The 22,519-nt window shown below is 43.6% G+C and overlaps 1 protein-coding gene across 2 annotated transcripts in view; it reads right to left on the reverse strand.

The window, feature by feature from the left end:
* The window catches only part of KLHL8 (kelch like family member 8), a 789,397-nt gene that overhangs the window by 740,566 nt on the left and 26,312 nt on the right, over positions 1–22,519 (reverse strand). The window contains exon 2 of one of the 2 annotated variants that reach the window (XM_069630444.1): positions 22,430–22,518. The exons of the other annotated variant lie outside the window; for it this stretch is intronic. The gene's annotated coding sequence lies outside the window, so the exon portion shown is untranslated. The remainder of the gene's footprint in view (positions 1–22,429; position 22,519) is intronic. 2 annotated transcript variants of the gene reach the window in all.

Genomic DNA, 22,519 nt, shown 5'->3' on the forward strand with positions numbered 1-22,519 from the left:
CTGTTGCCAAATGTGCTCCAGGGACCCTCAACATCCATGGACGAAAGAAACTATAAAAACATTGTTCAGACAAAGAGGAAAGACTCTCCAGCAACTTCCTAAACAGAATAACAACATGTGTGAAGGCATCATGAAGCAAGACACAAACAGATTCATTTTCTTAACAAAAAGTAATTTATATTAACATGTCAGGATGGAGTAAAGCCTATCTTGCCCTATGCTAAGGTGGGATGTCCCTACATAAAGAAATTAATCATAGTCTGTGTCATTAAGTTCAACTTAAAAGTCTGTGTGCAAATCCTATACTTGCCCTCACAACGATATACAATGTGTAGGGATGTCAGCACCAAAAGACATTGTTCAGGATAAAGTTCTGCGCTTCTTCCAGCTCAGGCTTGTTTTCAATTTACCCTGCCAAGTTCAAATAATTCCAAAAAAGAAGCTCAGGGTCCACGCCCCCCTTCCCCTCCTCAAAGTTCAAGACAGTTCCAGGATACATCGTGGTCCCCTCCCCCAGAGTCCAGCACAGTTCAAGTCTCTTGACTTTCAATGCCACTTTGTTTCTTTATAATCCTTTAGATTTTGTAACAGTTCAGACAGAGGATTTCCTTTTATTCAGCACTTCTACCCCACAGTCTAGTGTCTTGGCTTGCCTTGGCTCTTTCCCAAGTTGGGTTACTGTGCCTCGGCGCAGTTGTCGGACTGCACGGCCCACCAAACACAGGTCACACAACCGATCACCCTTGGATCTTTATGATACTCCTGGTTTGATCCCAAACAAGGGGGGCGCGAGTCACTTGGTCTAGGCAGTGGTTGAACCACACAGGTCACACAACCGATGACTTGGTTATTAACTTTTTCTTCGTCAACCTAGATCATATACCACAATGTAATGCTACATTTCTTTAACAGTTTGCTTGGTTCTCTGTCAAGCCTTTGTCCGACACAAGCGTGCTCTCTCTGAACCTGTGTCAATGTTTGCTGTCTTATTCTCCTTGGCAGTCTTTTGGCTTTGCCACATGTATTCACTTTATCCTGTGGTGTAGATCCTCTTCCACATCCTTGCTTTAATTTTGTCCTTTCAAGGTCAGCAACTTCTCTTTCACACTTGCTTTTCACTTCATTCATAAGTATTTACTACCAATATTCAGTATGGGTTTTCACTTTGCTCATCAATGCTTAACTGTTTCCAACACTTTCACAATAGCACATCACTCGCTTTCCACTTGTGCTGTATTATCACATAATTTCCATATCTTCTCTTTAGTTTGGTATTCAATAAATGTTGCATTTCACAAAATACTTGGCAACTTTTTTGTTAGTCAATGTTCTTTCATTAGGGTTCCAAACCCCATTCTTTTATGATTGCTCTTAGAAAATGTCCAATTCCTGCCACTGGAGCACCCAGATACAAGTATTTGCTGTCTCGCACTCACCGGGGCTTGTATGCTCCTCCGATTGTCTTCATTCTGGTCTCTGGCTTCCACTTAACTCCTGGATATGCGTTGGGAGCTCCAGCTAGCAGCACTCGCCACCTGTGAGCCTCGCGGCAGCGCGGCAATAACCCACAGCTCTTCGCAGTCTTCTGTGTTCTCCAGCTGGGAACATGCAGCAAAGGAACTACACAGGCTTCGACTTCATCATGGCCCATTCAGGTCGTAGTGCCTCTCTCCCCCCTTGCAATGCACGGCGTCCTCACTACTGGCTCCCCTCCAGCCTGCTCCTCACCACACAGCTGTGTCCTTCCCGCTTCTATGTCCTTTCATCAGGCATTTCAAAGCCTGCAATTTAAACCTGTATGAAATAACGACAAAGTTAATCAAATTTCTTTCTTGGGTTTTTGGGGGGGGGGGGGGGTCCTCCCTAGCCCCAACTCCTGCACCTATTTCTAACTATACCCGAGCCCCAACCACTTTTCTGCCCTTTCCCACCCCCCAAAAACATTTTTCGGAACTTTCACGTTATTTTGTACACGTTTAAATTGCAGGCTTTGAAATGCCTGGCGATGAAAGGACATTGTACCGTCCTTCCCATGCTGCTGGTATCTCCTTTTAAGCACATGTGGCCTTTCAATGGGGTGCAGGTCATGGGCTGTCTCTGGCCACCGGAGAGAACGATCCAAGTGGAGTAGATGGGAGGATGCCCTCAGATTCCTCACAGATGACAAAGCATAGCCTAAGTAACACAAAAAGAGACTGCAACACAAATAGGCTCAGGCCATCTAGCCGTAGAACTGTAAACTTGGTATACAAAACAGCTACAGGAGTATACAATAATGAAATGCACAAATCGATGCCTGGTTTTCAATGCTAAAAGATAGATATCTATTTTTTTTACTTAAAAGGCAAAAAGAACCCACATCAAGCATCTGAAGTGCTAAGGGCGAGTATCTTTGTCCTGAATTCCCATAAGAAATCATTGTAGGCTCTGCACGCCGCCGCAGTTAGTTAAAAAGCCAAATCACAATTATACTTTTGGGACACACTAAACCCATTTGACTCTCAAACTTTAGGACACACTGCTACAACATGAATGTGTAAGCCCGCCTGCCCCCCACTCCCTCATGCGGGGATAAAAGGAAAATAAAATCCCCCGAAGCGAGAGCCGCACCAGGAATCTGGAGAATAAAAGGTTAAAAGGACCTTCATGCAAGGGAATCCTTTACTCTGTGTGAGTGAAAAACCTGAGCCGGAGCGTGCAGAGCGCTGTGAACAATGGTCTAACCATTCCTTTAAAGAGGGTTGCCTGGCACTCCACACCCATTTACTGTCACTGCCCGGGCCTTTAGGTTAGCACTCCCCTGAGAAGCAGATGTGTGCCTGAAAGACATCAGTGTCAACCCCGCCCCACCCTTGTCGGTGGCATCGGCACAGCGTCAGGCCCCAGGCACATTACATTACCAGTGCTCCCAGAGCAGGGGAGTGCCCAACGTTTTTGAGCCATCCTGGGCTGCATATAAATGAAGGGGATGCCCCCGACAGGCAGCCCATCAAGAATCCCTGGGCCACACCTGGCAGATGTGGCCGAGGTGTAGTAGTGTTGTTGGTCTCCCGCTCACCTCCCCCACTGCTGCATTAAATGCCAGGCTGAATCTGACATACACAGCCCAGACAGCTTAAAATCAGGGAACTTCCCACTTATGCTACTACCTGCTGGGCTGCTCCTAGCATAAGCAGCCCAGCCCTCTAAGAAACTTTAGGGCCCCTACAAACTGTTGATGCTAGCCTTAGCCACCACAAGAGAGCATGTCAAGACCAAGAGAACATCAAGACAGCAGCAGCAGCAAAGACCTTGAGACAGCCCCAAACAGGTTATCTCTGAAGTAAGGTGTTTATATATAGTTTAATACAGTGCACTCTGTATATTTTTTTGAAAGACTTTCTAATATTTAAAATGATTTATATTTTGGTTTAGACATGCAGCTGCTTAGGATTAGTATATATCTTATGATTGCCCTATTTTTGTGTTTGTTTACAAAACACTCAAAATCCTACTGGTATACTGGAAATGAAAAGTATAAGTGAACATACTACAAGAACCGTACACCAGGATCCTTTGTCTGCCTTTTCATGTGTGGCAGTTACTGTAACCAAGCATTTTTTTCCTTGGGATATTTAGGGGAAAATCCTACCCTAACCTTTGGCCCTTTCCTGCTCCAAATGACAGCAGGTGATCTTGAACCCAGGTAAGCCGGGGGTTGGAGATAAGTAAGAGGCGGGTCAGGTCTTCAGTAAAGTTATACAAGTATTCTGTGCACCTACACCAGTCTCCCAATAAGGTTTGTGGTAACCCCCACATAAGTCTCCCCGAACTAAATCTTCTACATTATTGATCGAACCTACCTATTAAGATCGAATAATTGCAGTCAAAAATCACTCTGATGAAATCACCCACTAATTGTCCTTTAACAGACATTAGCGCCCGGATTGGAGTGCAAGACCATCGGGGTGCAAGAGAACGCAGACTGTATTCACTTGCTCCACCACGTACTCCTGTGGCACTGCCTTTCCCTTGCCCCCTCTGTCCTCCTGCTGCTTGCCAGCCCATTCAAAGTGCGCCTACTTATTGCTGCCATCGCACCACTGACCCACGTTCAATCTCACTTGTCATGGAAGCGGAAAAAGGGGCTATGTACAGAGAACCTTTCACTTCTTTGGCAGCCAGGATTTAAAGGACATGGCCCTTCTTTGATGCAACCATGCACATGGTGGTCTATGTCGCTCCCAAGAAAGACATTTAAAGAAATACTATTAGCACTGGCTGTTACTTACAGGTAAGGTAACCTGGCCTTCCAGCCATTAACTGCACACCCACCTTCTTTAAGCAACCTTCGCTCAGGCCCTTAATTCGGGCAGGGGGGCATTAACGTGAGGGTCTACCTGCTGGCCAGGTTAATATTTAAGCAATATGACCAACTCAGGTAATGCCACAGGTAATGCCCCCGCCGCAATGGTCATATTGCTTTTAGTACCCCGGCCCGCAAGATTTGCGTGACTGGGGCACTAAAAGCATTTTTTTCAGGACAGAAAAAAAAAATTAAGAAAAACACGACCAAGTAAATGGCCACCGGGAAAGGGAAAACAGTTAGTTTTCCCTTTCCATGAAGGCCATCGGGAGCGGATGCGCTGGAAACAGGAGTGTTCCCAGCGCGTCCGCTCCCGAAAAAAAAGGAGAAGGTAAGTGGGGTTGGGTGGGAGGGAGAGAGGAGACAAAAAATAAATAAAAACAATTTAAAAAAAACTGCATCCCTGGCGGAAGCCTCCAGCCGTGTGGAGGCACGGAGCGGGGATGTCCCCGCTTCGAGCCTCCACACGGTTGGAGGCTGCCATCGTCCCCCACCGGGGACAAAGGAGGCAGAAGGTCAGTGGGGTGGGGAGGGCAGGAGGAAAAAAAATAATTAAAAAGCCTTACCAGAGTCCCTGGCGGGGGGGGCGAAAGCAGCCTCTCAGCCGTGGGGAGACTCGGAGCGGGGATGGCCCCACTTCGAGCCTTCTCATTGGCTGCAGGGCTGCCAGGACCTCTCCCCCCCCACCCCTGCCGCTGGGTACAATGGCCGTGGAACCCCAGCCCGAGGGATTCCCGGCCAGGTAATGCCTCGGCAAGGGCCAATCAGAATGGTTGTTTTATTCGGATTGCCCCCTCGCCATGTACTAATGCCCCATACAACATTGGAATGTTGTGGTGGCCATTGTGAAAAATAGGCGAGTGAAAAATAGGTGAGCAGAGAGAAGCTTGAGGGTTCTTCTCCTGTAGTCAATGTTCCACCACGACAATGCTCACTACAAAGTTCATAGCACCTTCAACTGTTTGTTTGTAGCAAGTGTTTATAGTGCATTTGTTTTTTTACATGTTTATAATGGCATTGCTGCCCTTTGGAGGGAGTGGGGGTGTGCAACAGGTGTTATCCACCTTTATAATAATAATAAATATATACATAAACGCCCACTCCCTGGGCCGTAACACCTCATTAGCGTCCGGTAAAACAAACCCCAAGATCAATTTAGGGTAAGGTCTCTTTAGTTCACAGACTGCGAGAGAAGAACAAAACGGACAGAAACCGACTGCCTTTTTCCCCCTTCTTTCTGACTTCCATTTTGTTTTCTCATGTGGATTGTGCACCTTTCATTTTGGCTCACTTTGGGTCTAGCGCTCTGAACCAACACCTCTCATTTTACAGTAACTTGCAATACGTCTTTCTCTGAAATTAGTGACATGTATGTAGAGTTATACTAGGGAAGCACACATACAACATCTTGCCAAAGTAGCAAAACAAGATGCCTAGTTCTCAGCAGACCACAAAACAAGTATGGAATCTGATAAGAATCAAATGCCTCCAATAGTCCAAAAGACTGACGACACTTAGTTACATCTCATCTTCGGTTAAGGAATTTTTGGTGCCAGACATACTGAAACAGGCTTGGGTCTCACATCGATCCAGAAAAAGGCTAGCTTGAACTCTCGGCAGCATTTGACACGATCGATCATACTCGGTTTTGTCAGTACTAGAGAAGTGCCAACAGCTACACTTTTCTGGGGAAGCGTATGGCAAGTTAAAAATGGCTCTTACATCTCTAAAACGGTACTCATCGAATTTTGTGATGTACCAAGAGTCTTGTATTGCTCCCATCTTCTTCAATCTTTACATGCAATCTCTCCACGACCTCCTGGAAAAGCTAGGTACAGTGTTCCAAAATTACACTCAGATCATTTTCGGTCTTGATCATGACCTCCTTGTAATGCAAGATTTTAAAGTATAGAACTTCAGATGGCTCAAAACTGGCTGGGATTAAATCACAGGATGAGCATATTATAAAGGTTCAGATTAAGATCGTGCCCTTTGATTCTTCCCCATCCATGGTGCCTCAACTTAATGAAATAAAAAAAAAAATCTTTCATACTGCTCAGACAAATCAGGCCATACCTCTTGGAAAGTCACTGAGCTATTATTGCTAGTGTCCATGTGGAGTCCAGATTAGACTCTTGGAATTCTCTTGATGCGGGAGCCCCTCTTTCCTTCATTTATCAACTTGAGGTCCTGCAGAACACCAGGGCCAGGATTGTAAATGACAACCCGAGGGAGGCACACTTTTCCCAGTACTTCGGTGTGTTGCACTTGCTGCCCATTAGATGGCGAATTGCCTTCAAAATCCTTACTCTGGCTCATAAAACCCTTAACGACACTGCTCCTCATTAGCTTAAAGCTCAATACAATTGACATCTGTCCTCTCTGCCTCAATGCTCTCACCAGTAATACCATATGCACTCATCGATTTAAACACACCAGAGCTTTCGGCAGATCCAGTGTGGCTCTTGCTGCTAAACTCTGGAACTTCCTTCAAAAGGACACTGGTAAAACAGATATCCTCCCACCCGTTCTAACTTCTGTCACTTGTGTTGTTTTGTGGGGGTTTAGGCCGAGCACTTCGACATCTTTTTGGTGGGAAGGCCTTTTTGCTCACAACAAATAAAAATATATATAGATGGATAGAAATGACACCCTGAAAACAACCCTTACCTCCACCTCACCAGTCTGCTGCCTTTCAGCCCTCCCACGTTGCTGGGCCAGACCAGCCCTAGTTGAGGAAGACTGATTAAACATTGTAAGAAATTCCATCATGCAAAACTTAAATCCAGTGTTGCTTTTAGGCATATGGTCAAGTCCAACTCCCAGAATATGGTGGCTGCTACCAAGCAGATACAAATACTTCACACATCCTTCAACACATTAAGCAGCCAGCAGTGGAGAGTGACGTCCCATCGACATAACCAGGAAATCACCTGGATAATCGGACCACCATCTATGAACTTACCCACTCCTCACCAACAGTGCACCATGCCCACACCAATCCTTTCTGGATATCTAGTACTAACAGCTTTGAAATTGAATATACAAAAATTGAACATTAAAAGAAATGGGCTCAAAGGAAATTGTAAAATAGTCATTGTTGACAATGCAGTCAACAGGAGACGTAGAAAAACCAAGGAACATCTGCAATCCACATACCAGACGGATGTCTTGTAAAATCTATTTTTTCTAACCTTGTAGCAGGAGCAAGAAAAGACCTGAAAGCATCAAAGGTATACAATGCATAAAAACATTCAAACTGCATAAGACAATCATGGTCCAAGGGCATGTTTGCTGAACATGAGGCACCATTCCAGAAAACAGTAGAAAAAAAACAGGACTCTTATCGGAAAGCAGAACTGGGCAACTGCACAGACGTGCCTGCCAAGGCTAGACCTGTCTCGTAACAACAGCCAACAATCGCAACACTGGCAAAGGAACAGAGGAGCAGTACTAAAAAACTGGTCAAGGGAGATCAGCAACCAATGCAAAACTACAGACCCCTGAGAAAGCCTTTGGACAAGCTCCCACCAACTGAGTCTCATCATGGCAGGCCCGACTACACAGCAAGCACAAACCTAGCAACCACAGAATCATACCGTCAGGCAGCCAATGCACAGATTTAAACTGAGGTATATGCTTAATCAACAGATCTCTTAGCCACAACAAAACCCTCATCTCTGGCCATAGCAGAACTGTCAGCCCTGAACTAAGACCCAAAAGAGGTCGCAGAACCAGCCTTTTCTGGTCACATTCCGCCTCACGGACCTCAAAACCACCACATGCTTATCCTACAGCCATTGAAGCAGGTTTGGTGAACTCGCATTTATCTATAGAACCACATTAAAGACCCATCAAATGCGGCTCACAGAAACCCGATTTTCTAAAGTTTCCACTAGGGTCCAAGAGTTGTTCCCGAGAGTCTTTAAACTAATTCAGAAGGACAGACCATGCAGCCAAGATATGTGGACTGGCGAATAGCAGTGATCCCACAATCTGCCAGATGCAGACAACGGATTCTACCTTCACATCCTTCAACACTTGATAACACCATTTTTTTAACTCCCCCCTCCCCCACGACACAATCTTCACCCAGAGTCCATTCGATGGAATGCAAAAGGAAGCACCAATGCCATTCATTGGGATCTTAAAACTTAAACCAACATGAACACCAAAATGGACACATAGTACAAGACAGTTTGTTTGCAAAGCCATGGGATTTAATTGTAAATATACTAAGTTCAAATGCTACACTGTAAAAGAGCAACCAAGACTGCATCAGCAAAAGATGTGTCGCAGTCTATCTGACAACCGTTTCTGCCCCAGCATTGCCCTGTGCCGTTCTTGCTCCCTACTAGCCCCACAGGTTGAATGCCTCCTACCCGCGCCCCGCCTCCCCCCCCCCCACTATCACTGTAGTAATATTCTCCACTGGTGCCATCTTTCCCCACCTCATATACTCCTCCTCCCACACTTAATTCAGTGCTGTTGCTGTACTACTCCGATCCAAAACCTCAGTAATATGTAACCATGTGTTTAATTTTCTATGTAGCATTGGATTATAAATAAAATCACTTCTACCATGCAAAGGTCATGTGGGAGATGGTGGGGACCAGAAACATGCAGGGCCAAAAATGACCTGGAAATAATTCCACTTGAAACATATATACTCCAATTAAAGACTAAGCACAGTTGCCTGCAGGCTGTCAGAGGAAGTAGAAAGGTATAATAGAAGACTACTGTGTGCACGTTATTTAACCAGGCCCACCAGACAAGGGAGCATAAAGAGATGGGGGCAAGGTACCATGGAGGTAAGCGAAGGCATGAGGGCAAGCAGAATCATTGCATGTGCAATTTCCCCATTGTATAACAGTAGAAGTGAGAAGAAAAGCAGGTACAAGAAATGTGGACCAATATGAAAGTGTGCAATTCTGTGGTCCCTTGGTTTCACAGTAGTAAGACATACATTGAACACTGCACTTTTTCACTACATGTAAACTAGTTGCCCTGTAGAAGGTTGGAGCTTTCTGGATTAGAAACAAGGCCTCTCTCACTATTAAGACGTAGCAAACAAACTATCCCAAAAATAAATGCTGGCGGCAACTGCACAGGTAATTGGTTTAGGGTGAATAAGGGGTTGGAGATATCCGTTTGTACATTACATGACAGAGTGCTCACTAGAAGGAGAGGGCAGCAGTGCTGCAGTGTTCATGCGAACCGGCAGGAGCATGTAGAGGGTCAAACACTAAAAAGAAGGACTTTGCCAAAAGCAGGCCTCCACCGCAAAGCTGTTAGTACGCACCAAAGACATGAACGAAGGGAGCGATAGGCATGATCCTTAACTGAATGACCCATTAATGCTTCTCAAAAAGGACGTAGTGCACGATCTGTATGTGCATGTTTTAGTTTGAAGGCCAAGTGAATTGCCTCTGCCCAGAGGTACAAGTTTGCACCCTGCTGAATCGGAGGTCCCGAGCTTTGACATGTTTCTATTGTTGGAGTTTCAGGTTTCTATGGGCTGGGTTAAAAATGTAAAGTTGCAAGGTACTAGGCATGGATAAAAAAATAAAGAAAAGTTAGTTGCCACCTAAATTCCATACATACAGAAAGCACCCCATTTGCTATTCCCCAACAGTCAATTATCACTAGCCAACGGCTAGTGCAAATTCTGCGCCATGTTAAGCTTTTGATCAAAGGAGGAACAAACGGTGCCTTTGTGTATTGCAGAGTTATTTGGAGCGTTGGGGTTCTGTGGAAAAGGCAGTGAGTCTTAAAGGTTACTTATGTTTTGAAGTAGCGAGGGTTCCCAAATCGCCCATCCACAAATATGGAGTTCCAACCACTACCACTACTGAATTCTCTTGAGAAAAATGAAAAGCGGTCGATGTCTGAGAAGTATCCCGCTTACCAGTGACCAAATCTCAGTTAAAAAATAAAAAGATGTCTCTCCCCCCCCCCCCCCCCCCAACTACAGGTAGTGTCAAATCAAGGTGCAAGCTACTAAGTCACTCACCCACTCCATTTCCCACATACGCAGAGCACACCATTTCTAACTAACCAAGAGCCAATTATCACTAGCCAGCGGCATGCACATTTTGAGGCCTCACATAAAACATTTTCAGCTAAAGAAAAAGTTAAAAGCGCGAGAGGTTGGGTTCACAGACTGATAGCTCAGACTATGAGGGCCTTTGTTCAGGATCCCCTTAGAAAGCAGCTTACTGGTATAAAGGTCACTGCCCCACATATTGCAGATGTCCAGAGCACTCCTTCTGGAAGGGTCTCAATGCCAGCACCCCTGAATCTTAGAGGGTACCCCAGAGTCAGAACTCTGATTCACGGAATCCCAGAATTAAAATCCACGAGACTGCATCAGAAGCCAGTCAGATTTAAAATGATTGGTAGACAGATTCAAAAGGAGGGTCCAAGTAAAGCTCCATCAAACTTGCATTAGCTTATGCTCAGCACACACAAGGAGACACGAGGCAAAGGCCCAGAGACCAGGAGAATCAACAAGTTAGAGCCCCACATTCTAATAGGTTTGCTGAATCAGAGCATCTGACACCATGAAGTTCAAAACCTTCTAAATCAGAGGCACTCAGCAAGCAGGAGTAGGAATACAACTAAGATAGCATCACTCAGCCTAAAAGGGTACCAATGGCATACCCCCACTATTAGGAGCGTGTGAGAGCATCTCAGACTAGAGGGTCTAGTGTTAAAGTGGCAAAGCCCTTCAGTCTATAGTCTGGACTACAGGCAACATTTAACCCATATCATGCTGCACAATGATTTCGTATGAAGTGCATGTAACCTACTGTAGTATTCAGTTACATATTTTCTTCACTCAGCTCAACACTGATGCATTACACTCCACCATTCATCAGCATTATTCCCCTCATGCATCTAATTGAGCTTACTCCGGAACATACAGATGTGCCGCCCAACCCCGCATAAATATGCATCCATAAAGCCAAGTAAACAGGTTTTCCAACAGCTCTACTACCTCCCTCACTAGACACTTCCAGCCTCTTCTTAGTCATTCAATGGAATCCATGCAAAACACAAAAAGCTTTCACTTCATTAACAAAAGTTCATTGGGCTCTGGTCAAAAACCCCAGTTGCCTTCACCAACACGTCAGTAGTGCAATATAACCCACTGTGGTCTAGTCAAACACATTTCAGTGATATGGTTAGGTATAACAACAAAACGTTATACCAAATACATTCTACAAAACACACCTTTGACACCTCTGCTTAATCCACAAGGCTTTCTTGGGCCGGGGCCCGCACAATCTACAAGCTCCCTTCCTAAATGCTCTCCATCTAGAGTCCTCCGCTCCTCCTCCTCCTCCTCCAACTGTCTGCGGGTGAGCTGCTTTCACAAACAGAGATTTGGGGGTAGATCTTTATCCTCTGCAGGTGCCTCTCTCTGGAACAGCCTTCCTGCATCTCTCAGTCTTGAGACGGAATACCTTAAATTCCGGAAACCTCTCCTCCTCCTCTGTCTCCCGCTCCCCTGCTAAACTCTGTTCTCTTTCTCTTCACCCTCCTTACACCTTCCTCTCCCAACTCTGTTCAGTTTTTGCTAACTGGTTGCCTGGTTCACCTCCAGAGCCTTACAGGTCCCAGACTCCCCCGCCAATCTTTTGCACTTGCCTCCGGGCTGCTGCACTATGTTCAGCATTACCACACTTTCAGCTCCATAAGTGGAGTAACCTCTCTGCACTTAACCCAGGGCCCTGCTGGCCTGGACGCGTTAGGTCCCCTTCCCACCGCCCTTCCTCGCACCTCCGTCTGTACGTATTCATGACCTAAATGTACTAGGGCTAGTAAGTTTGTCTGTCCTGTCCCCCCCAGCCCCTTTTTTTGTCTCCTCCCTAGCTTGGTTGCAACTGTAACACTTCATGCACTTGCACTAGGAGAAATGTCGTCAAGCCTAGTATGCTAGTGTTTTCTGTTAGACCATTCAGAAACTTCAAGGCCTAAGAATGATTATTGTATTCTCTTGTTCCCTTCCTGCCTTGAAGCACTCCACCTTTGTATAAGCACTGTATAAATAAACAATTACAACTTCACCACATTTACCAAATCTACCTACCACTACCAAACATAAAAAGGACATGCAGACATCCTGGTGCCACATTTAACAGTAGAGGAAAACTCCCACAAATTGATCAAGCGGAGGTAGGTCTGGCCTATATGAAGAACCCATCAAACATAGGAAGTAGTTGGCCAAGCCTCTCAAGTCCCTTTATGCAGCTCTTCACTTAGACACAAGATAGTGCAATGTTCTTGGGTTAATAGCTTTACTGGAGAGCACTTGTATATGGATTCCATGGAGGGCACTAGAAAAAGCAGGGTCTGATTGCACATTAGCATGCATAGTCTACATTCCCCCCTATCGAGAGAACTCACATTTCTTGGAGAGACAAGTGTGATTCAAAATGACAAGCTCACAATACATGTTTTCATTTCTGTGTTATCCGACTTTCACTCCACTTTCCCTGTCAAAGAGGACTCTCGCAGTTGGAAATGTGGCCAGGTTTTGATTAATCACGAACGTTCGCTTAACAGACCTCAAAGACCTCAGTGCAAGTTAAAATGCAGTTGGTGCATACAAAAAAAAATAATATAAAAAAAAAGAATATAAAAATCGAAGTATCTATGCAAGCATTGAAAAATAGCTTTCCGTTTATCAGATTTGATAATAATGCATCAAAACAATGAAAGCCTTGCATAGAAGAACGTTCTAGGCCTGCATATTCCTCGACTCTGCCTCAAAGTAAATTAGACTTAACCGCGGTCTATAGCATTTCTGTTTTAAGTGCTCCTTAAATGGCAGAACTGAGCAACAAGGAGACAATGTTGGATAGGATCATGCAATGATGTTCAATTGGGAAAGCGAAAAATCAGAACTCTCCCTTTCTGGGTCCCAAGTGTGAAACTTAGCTCAATAGATCACGCATCAATATTCGAATAGCGAACGCTGGCAAGTGAAGAATTACAATTAATTTTATTTTTGATAAACATTGTACAATTAATTAAATTGATTCAAATCTTTCCAATGGGGAAATGGATGGCAGGGAGTAAGGGTGTATTGCATTATTATACTGAAATCCGCTGGTGATCAGGACCGGGAATGAGAGGGTGGTGGAGAAATGGAACATGCTCAGCAAACAAAGTCACCTAAATATTATCTCAATTTAATCCGGTTATTCTGCAACCCGAAGTCCCAAGGTAAGTAGCTCCACAGTTTTGGTACCCATCAGTAAAAAACAGTCTTCCTTCATACTGTTTCCCATAGAGAGCAGACAAGCAATTGACATCCAAAGATTACTAAATATATTTTATTATTTCACAAATTTAGCAAGGTATTTCGGTCCCTTTCCTCAAAAAGCTCTCTAGTTCAAGAACAATTATTTAAAATCAACTGTTAATTGGTGGAGGCACTGGAGTTCCGACCTAGAACCCTGGTTATCTGGTCCTGGTATTTCAGATTAAAGAACAGCCATGGATGGAAGGCGAGCAGGGGACATTGGAGTAGCTCAGGAGGCCAAATAATGAGGAGTAGTAACATCAAGGGAAAGAAGAGCGAGAGGAGCGGGCGAGTGTGAGAAAGGACCAGGGTGTCTGCAATTGGCACTAGTAACCCATCACCTCTGTTGAACATACTGGGAAAAGGTACACTTAGAAAAACCCTGGAGGGAGATAAGCAGGTATTGCATTTGAATTTAGACCCTCATCCAAGTTACCCTTAGAAGGTAGGTGTTACAGATCACTAGTGGGGAAACCTAGTACTTAGGGACACCTGGGCTAGGGAGGGAAGTCCCCATGGGAGGCGAGAAAGGAACCCCATTAGCGCAATTAATCCCTCTTTTTCCAGCCCGTACCACATATTTAACAACCCATATGTTGAACAATCTGTTCATATTCATAAAAAAATGTGCATATCTCAACAGGTTTAGAAAAGAAATAAACTGTCGCCAATTTCCATGAATTATTAAGGCCATCTGTGACAATAGGGACCAGAATTCATGGTTAAAGGGGGTGGGCGTAATTCTAGCCTCGCAGGAGCTCCCAGGTGCGGGACCATTCCTGTGATACCAGGAAGTGGAAGTGCACGCTCATGAGGGAAGCACACACATTACAGACCGGGGCGAGCATGAGAGAGGAAGTGTATCCAAGAGTTCGTAGAAATGCAAGCTCCATTAAGAGTCTTCATTATCTTAACTAAGACAGAGATAACGTTAGCCTGCAAGCTACGAGATATGAAAAGCTCAAAATATACTTAAGTCTGGAGGTTTTTTCCATTATCCATCAAAATATCACAGCGACCTGTTAACCATATATGTTACTCCACTGCTGTAGGTATGTGGAAGTGCCAGACTGAAAATCGCCACCAATTATAACAGCCCACAGAACTGAAAACTTGTACATCCAATAGGTGCACGCACACACACACACACACACACACACACACACAGCCATGCAGCCAGTCTCAGGAGGATAGCTCAGGGGCAACATGCTCGTCTTGGAAGCAAGACGACACTGAGCAACACAGGTTTGATCCCAGGGTCCGTGCTAAGAAACCTCTAGGTATTAAGCGTGTTATAAATAACCAATCATATCACGGAGCAGCCTGCAAAGGAATACGAAAAGGATGGAAAGAGAAAAAAGGGGATGGGGGTTAGGAAAAAGGAAAGGTGGGAAGAAAAACACTAACAGCTGGGTTGATGAATAACCAGAAAAAAGCAAATTGACATCTTAAAAATACAGTGAATTATTGTGTGTTACTTAGAGGCGTTGCAGGTAGCAAAAATGGTCAGTCAAAGACAAAGGATAATCCAGGAGTCTGCATGCAAAGAACGCACATATGTTTAAACCGAAAATGGATAAAAAGAAGGAATGCGTTTTATGAACCTCGATTTGTGAAAGCCTGTTGTACAGTCCGAATTTCCCAGAAAATGAAACTTTTCATTCTTGTGTTGAGCTTGCTGAAAAAAAGCATTAGATTTGACATATATCGAAACTACTTGAAAATGTATTTTGCCAGTAGCCAAACGGTGAGCGCATGATACCCGCAAGGCAGAGAGCATCCTTATTTAACATCACGGTGTTACAGCAGGATATGTGTCCGACCTCTGCTCTCATAAAAATGGATGGCTTAAAATCTCAGTCATGGGAAACAATTGAAGTCGATCAATGCAAAAGGAAGTTGTGAATGAAGTGGGATAAATGGGGAATAGGGAACAGAGGGAAGTCATAAATGAGGGGAAGGGGAATGACATACCTCTCAACTCGCATGCTTTTGGCGGGTGTCTTCCCGCTTTGGAATCAATTTACTCACCCACCAAGCCTAGTACCCGTCCATACACGTCAGTGGGCTTTCACCCGACAACAAAGCTTTGAACCAAAACAATCAATTATTCAGATGGGTAGGGTGGCTTTAGGTTGATGTGTGGTAATTTAAAGTTAAGTGAAGCAACACGATGTAATGGGAGGGAAGCAGAAGGGAAGTTTGCCCATGGGTGTAACTGTTAGGAGAGTGATTCTGATGGTTATGCTTAAAGATAAAGTACAGAATCACGCAAGCCACTGTGTGGGGGTAGAGGGGCGATTTCCTAGCTGATATGTGAAAGAAGTGGGGGGTGGGAGGTGGTTGAAGAGGGTGTGGAGGATTTATATTCATGGGGATGTTAGCAAAAGATTAACAAGAGTGCACTCTGCTGGGCATCTCGCCATTGGTCACGAGGGAAACTTGTGCATTTAACAGAAATGTAGCACCTCCACATTTTCCCCTGAATGAATCGATAGAAAGAAAGGACACATCATCCCAGATTAAAGATGAAGCCACCCGAAAAGATTTTGTAAATAAGTACTTTGATACCCTTCCTTCCCTAACTCATGAATCAACTAGCATCACCTGCAACAGAGGAAGCCAAAACTAAAATCCTAAAATACAAATGGGTTACAGCTAACCAATTAATAGAAAGAAAGAAAAAAAAAAGAAAATAAAAAGTGTGCAAACTGGAGCAAAAATGGAGGAGGAATCCTAATCAAACAAACAGTCCTATGCATAAAACAGCAATTATCGAAGCAAAAATCTTTTTTTTTGTAGAGCAGATTTTATTCAACATGAGAACTGTTCAGACTTTAAGAACCAGCAGAAATCCACCACCGATATGAATACGGGCAGGCTGTTGTGCAATCCGATCCAAGAACATTTTTCTAATTAAATTGCTAAAAATCAGAACCTTCCCCACAGAAAAGATGCAAACAATCGAGGCAAGGTCATACCAGACAGGACAAGATTATAGATCCCACATTCCCACTTACTAAATCTGATCCCAATTTAGAGCACTACTTTGATTTTAACCCACAAGATACTAAATCGATCTTTCTTAGTCTTCACCCTATTAGTTGCGCATGAGACACTTATAATATTTTTTTTTACATTTAATCTGCTCATAAATCACAAGATTTATTAATGCATAATTCTGTGATTGTAATCTAAAACAAATCTGGGATACCCATTATCAAAAATGACCAGCATGGATCCCGAGGATTGTAGCAACTACTGCCCTATCTCAAACGTCCCATTCTTGCTTAACATACCGGATATGGAGGCCTCCATGCAATTACAGACCTTATATATTGGGGGCGTCAATTTGGATTCCGTCCACAAAGAGACCCAGAACAGGCTCTCTTCTTAGTATCATGGACCATGAATCTGATGTTATTAGATTGGTCAGCGGCATTCAACACCCTAGACCTCTCCATTCTTTTACAGCGGTTTTCAGACATTACAGGTGTCTCAAATTAAGCCATCTCTTGGTTTGTGCTTGTCCGGGGCGCCGATTTTGGCAGGGGTTGGGAGGAATACAATTTACATGCCATCTACGATAAAACAAGGATGATAGGTGTTATTACATGGCTAGACTGGCATTATATTGCAACCAGCGTAGCAATTTCTTATTGTGGAATGACATTTTTTACCTAGCAACCATGATAAAGCAAGCATGATAAGTCTATTCCAACTGTGGCATGAAATTTTGATATAAAAGCTTCATTTATTCACATTTCTCCATACATTCAAATTTTTCCATATTTGACCATGTAAAGGTTACTTTTCTTATATCAAAATAACATGCACGCACAGCGGTTTTTAACCAAGAACGAAAATCATAACTCGGCTTCAACTAAAATAGTTGAGGTTTGGGTCCTTACGAAGTCTCCAGCTAGATCTCTCCCCGCCCCCTCTATCCATCTCCCACCCTCTTCCCTTTTATTTGCCAGACCTTTCCAAATCCACGTCTCCATTCCCAGTGTCACCATATTGCAAAATTCCTCATTACACCTGGTCTATAGAAATACTGCTCCCTCTCTGGTTCTTAAAATGGGTGCCACACTTGAACGCATTTCTGGAATCTACACTAGCGAGCACCGTTATCTTTTCCATCGCCAGAATTTCCCACATCTTTACCCGCCAGTACAACTTAACGGTGCCTTCTTCCGTTTTCCAAAACTGCACCAGGGTTAGTCTGGCCGCATTAACCATATGCACGATCCATTCCCCCCTCAATGCATAGGCCACATACACCACCTTCACCCATAACCACCACCAGTGGATCCGTCGGTAACTGATGTCCCGTTTTGTGGAGTGAGGTACTAAGGCATGACATTTTTTTACTGACCATCTTTGATAATGCAAGCGTGATAAGTGTTATTAGGTGGCGAGACTGGCCTTTTGGTGCTGCCAGTCTAACTATTAACTGTGGCAAACTAAAAGCTAGGCCATGTGGAATACTGATCAAAAAGATCTAATTTTTCACGATATCACTTACACATCGCCTTGATCATTATTTTTAATGTCCACTTTCCGCACAGATTTTTCAATACACATTTTTTTATTTCTCCCAATCAACTTGGAGAAACAACCCTGACCCAGGTATCACTCTGCTATCATGGAACACTCGAGGCCATTCCCACCTTCCTAAAGTAGATGGCTTAATCACTTACACTAATCCTCCTAATCCTCCCAGTATAATTGCTCTCCAAGAAAATTGGCTAACCGAGGAAATCACTCTTGGAGGGTATATATCAGTAAAAAAAACTAAACGTAAAGGGACGTTATGGTTCCAAGTAAAACCGAAAAACCCTTGAAATTCGCCAGTTTTGGTGAGCTAAGCAACAATAACTCGCGCCACCACTGTGCACTGCTAATACCAATACCCAGGACATCAAAGATGACATCAGAAATGTCATTGATGACATCACATGTCTGGCTCCCCCTTTACTGACATATCTAGGCCACATGGTTTTCTTCAGTAACAGTCAGGAATTAAAAAGGTACTATATTTGTACACTTATCCTTCAAATATGTTCTTACAGTAATTTCCTTAGGGTCCAGTGAAATTATGTGATACATATGCATAGGGTAAGTAGCAGCTTTGTAACAGAGCAATTATTTCTCTGCATAAAGGCAATCAGTTAGGTTATGAACACTTTCTGCTACTATTGCTGCTTTTTTCCTTACTTCAATTTCCTTGTATACACTCATGTTTGTATGTGTTGTCTCTGTGTTTTGTCTGTAATAATGCAATTATGTAGTAAGTGGGTTTTATTACCTACTTATCACGTTTCACAGCACGCACAACTAATAAGAAAACAGTAATTTCACTATTCAACATGGCAAGATTGTGAATATTGCACCTTCATCATTTCTGCTGCACACAATGCCTATGTTTCCACATGAGTAGCTTAGCATACTGGATAGAACTTAATAATAGAATGCTATATTAATGCATTGCTTAATGCACTAATTAGCACTTGATATTTATTCCAATGATCCTTGACACTTTTTGGTGAACATTATAATATGAATCCCATCTACAGACTTTTCATGAAAGGTAAATGCATATGTGATGTCATCAATGACATTTGTGATGTCATCTTTGATATCCTGGGTGTTCGTGTTAGCAGTGCACAGTGGTGGCGCGAGTTATGGTTGCTTAGCTCACCATAACTGGCGAATTTCAAGGGTTTTTCGGTTTTACTTGGAACCATAACGTCCCTTTAACAACGTTTTTTTGCTGAATTTCATAGGTTTGTAGTAGTAGCACGTAACCATAATGTAAACGAACATCTGACTTCATTGCACACCTTCCGGAGAATGCCACATGACCATGTGCTAGCGTACAGCACAGTGACATGTGCGAGAACCCGTACACACTTAACAATAAGATCTATACCTTGTGGACAGTGTGGAACTACATTTTTTACGGAAGAACTTGCAACTTCAACATTTCCCTTGCTCAGCTCCAACACCTATTCGTACTCAGCCATTAACAATCTAGTACACAGTACATACTTTTAGCAAAAGTACCATTTATCTGAAAACGACATCAGCTAAGGCCATCCCTCCTCCCCAAGAAACAGCACCACTGCTGTAATGAAGGAGCATGAGAAACAACGCCCCTATCTTACAAATAACACACACACAACTTTTTCCGCCGTCCACCTACCCCTCCATATTACTATTTGGTGGCTTTTTGTTCATTTCCGTCCGCATCTTTCGTTCTTAGCTGTCCTCCCAAAAAAAAGTGCATAGAGTCCATCTACTTTGTATTTTTGAGTAAAGTACATAGACGCAATAAGATTTTCCAACATTTCCATTTGCAGTTTATGTTATGCTCATGGGAATATTGTAGCGTTCATCCTCCGTTCCAGGGACGTGAATAAAGGGCCAGCAGGCCAAGTTATAATCCCAATCGAAGTGAGAGTGCATAACGCGATCTCTGGATCATTACCCCCTCCTTTCACCCCTAAAATGGGGGATGAACGTCATTAACAATCTATATTTCCAAAGCAGTAACCCGTGCTGCTTAAAAAAAATAATAATTTCGTTTTAATCCGAATAAAAAACAAAATCCTTTTCCAAGATGGCCACCATAGAAAGGGAAGGCGGGTGTCCCATACAGGGTCCCTCTTCACTTTCCATGGCAGCCTGCAAAAAGGAAAAACGAAACCCTGTTAACATTTGATCATGAGCACTTTTTTCTTCCCTTTCAAATGTATCGTAATGTCGAACAACTTTACCACAAAGCCAGTACCAGGTGGACATGGCCACTTCAATCCCATCTGTTCGGCCTTCTGGTCATGGCCAGTAGCCACATTGTAACCCCGACATTCTGCCCACGCCCCATGGCCACAGCCTACCCCTTAAGTCAGAAAAGGTGTACCGCTATTTTTTTTTTTTTAACTACATTTCGACACTTGTGAAATAAGAAAACACTCCCACATGTCGTCACATAACCAACCCTAATGATATTCTACATCTTTCCAAGATGGCCACCATAGAAAGGGAAGCCGGTTGTTCCATACAGGGCCCCTCTTCGCTTTCCATGGCAGCCTGCAAAAAGCAAAAACGAAACGCTGTTCACATATTACCGCGAGCACTTTTTTCCTCCCTTTCAAATGTATCCTCATGTCGAACAACTGCACCACAAAGGCAGTACTAGGTGGACATGGGCACTTCAATCCTATCCATTTGCCCTTCTGGTCATCGCCAGTAGGCACATTGTACCATGAACCTGACATTTTGCCCACTCCCCACGGCTGCAGCCTACCCCTCAGTCAATAAACGTATACTGCTACCTTTTTTAACTACATTACGACACGTGTGTAATATGAAAACACTCCCACGTCTCGTCACATAACCAACCCTAATGATATTGTACACTTTTTGGGATGACGACACTTTATGGGATGACGTTCCTCTCCAGCGTAGCCAGATGCACCCATACGCACCTACATGCCGTGACGCAGAACCAGCAAATGACACACAGCAACGTACAATGTAGCACGTTCCATTTTTAAAAAAGAAAACATTAACATTTTACAATTGGTAAAGTACTTTTATTTCACAATGAACTGTCCGAGACCATCGGACTATTCCCGTTTTCAATCAATCATTCCCATTTTCAATCAAATAGTAACTTTGTTTCTTCGGTCATCATCGAAAATGTTAAATCGTGAGGCACACGTTGATCTTTTCGCATAAACAAAGTAATCGATGTCGATAAAGCAACCGCCTCGGTCGCACAGCGATTTCCAAGACGTCGGCATAAACTTTGGCCTACACCACCATAAAAGATGTTATGTCACTCCTAATGGTCACTCCAGCGTATGGACAAATGGGGCCAGGCCGCTCGTCCCACAAAACAGTGACGGTTATGTAGCCGGTCACGGGTACGTGCATCTGGCGTCCAAAGAAGCCATCACTTGGCATCTGGAATCCATGGCAGTCACAGTACGGCAGAATGTAGCTGTTTCGGAAAACGTAAAAGAAAATACGTATCAATACCCAACCTTTACCAAACAATGTCAAAAAAGACAAAAGAATGTGGAAACTGATACACAAATCGATGTGGTCATACATGACATTGTGAAGAAATAATAGCGTTGAACATGGGTGAACCTAATGATAGCCTACAAATGCCGAGAATCTGTACTCTCCAGAAGTAAAAAAAAAAAAACAGACAACTACACAGAAATATAGTACCTCAGTTACATTGCCAAAATTATTGTTCTGGTAATAATACATTAAAACTCGTTTTGTGAAGAGTCGTCAAAAGTAAACTTACACGACATTTACCGTCTCCATTAAAACCAGACAGCAATGTACTTGCAGCAAAGAATCTTCTTCAACTGATATTACATGCGTCTTAAAAACGTTTTGAAACATAACCTTATCAATGGTATTTTTTCAACACCTTCACTCCCTGCATTCTTCATGAATTTTGTCTTTCGCTCAAGGGCAAAAAACAATGGACCCTTATGGGTTCAGTCGGATGCGATGGCATACTGACCTTCACTCAGAATTAAAATACATTCTGACTTTGCAACAACATATCTGAAGGCATGCATGGGAACTGCTACTCCCATACATTTGCAGAACTGCCGTTTCCATCAAACAGTGCCGGTGGCTGCCGCAGATTTCAAACTCTAGGACGGCAGTCTGACTGTAATATTATTTTAGTGTCCACTAAGCCTGTACTTAGGGGACACTATATTTGTAACGCTTACCTGGACTCTCCGGGGACACTCACGATGGAACTACGTGACACAGTTCTTCTCAATTGGTGTTGCTTCCAATTCTCCCTTCAACCATGTGAC

The sequence above is a fragment of the Ambystoma mexicanum genome, chromosome 6q (assembly GCF_040938575.1).
Source record: "Ambystoma mexicanum isolate Mex_15411 chromosome 6q, UKY_AmexF1_1, whole genome shotgun sequence".
NCBI classification, from domain to species: domain Eukaryota; kingdom Metazoa; phylum Chordata; class Amphibia; order Caudata; family Ambystomatidae; genus Ambystoma; species Ambystoma mexicanum.